The following is a 685-nucleotide window of genomic DNA, read 5'->3' as shown; positions in this document are numbered from 1 at the left end:
ACCAATTTACAACATCTCCTCCTGCACATCGTCCGTGCAGTTAGCTTCTCTGCTTCACCTATACCATTGACCGTAAATATCTCTCAATCCAAACAGCCACCCATATGGATCATCGTTGGAGAAGTTTGGTAACTCCAATTTGCAGCCACCAAATCCCCCTGGATTGGTGCTTCCCGATTGTCTTGTCCCTCGTGTAGACCGCTTCCACCTCCCGGTTGACCATCCTGGTTTCCCTCCATTCAGACCACCTCTACTCTGGTTGTTGCCCAAAGGTAACTCTGTTGACTTGCCCCTCTCTTCTCCCCAACTTCTTCCTCTTTCCTTAGCATCCAACCTTGTATTCTGTTAAACACTCTCTGATTGAACCCATCCACCCCTCTCTCGCTATTTCCCTTTCCACTTTTCTACTCGTCTCCATTCTCGTTGCAACCATAACCCAAGTGACTGCTCTGATCCCACTTGTGTGTGGACCACGATTCAAACAGACAGCAATAGTAAGGGCAGAATTGGGTAGAATGTTATGACTGAACTGCTTTTATATAATTAACAAGATGTGAATTAAAACTTATCCAAGTAGATCAGTAACCTTTCATTCACAATAAAACAAAACAGAATTACAGTAAAGTAGTAGTATTTCCATCCCTCTACACTTCGAGGGTCAGCCACCTCCCTTTTTCCCATCTAT

This window comes from Pistacia vera, unplaced genomic scaffold, assembly GCF_008641045.1.
Source record: "Pistacia vera cultivar Batoury unplaced genomic scaffold, PisVer_v2 Contig1155, whole genome shotgun sequence".
Lineage (NCBI taxonomy): Eukaryota > Viridiplantae > Streptophyta > Magnoliopsida > Sapindales > Anacardiaceae > Pistacia > Pistacia vera.
Note: the sequence above shows the minus strand (reverse complement) of the source record.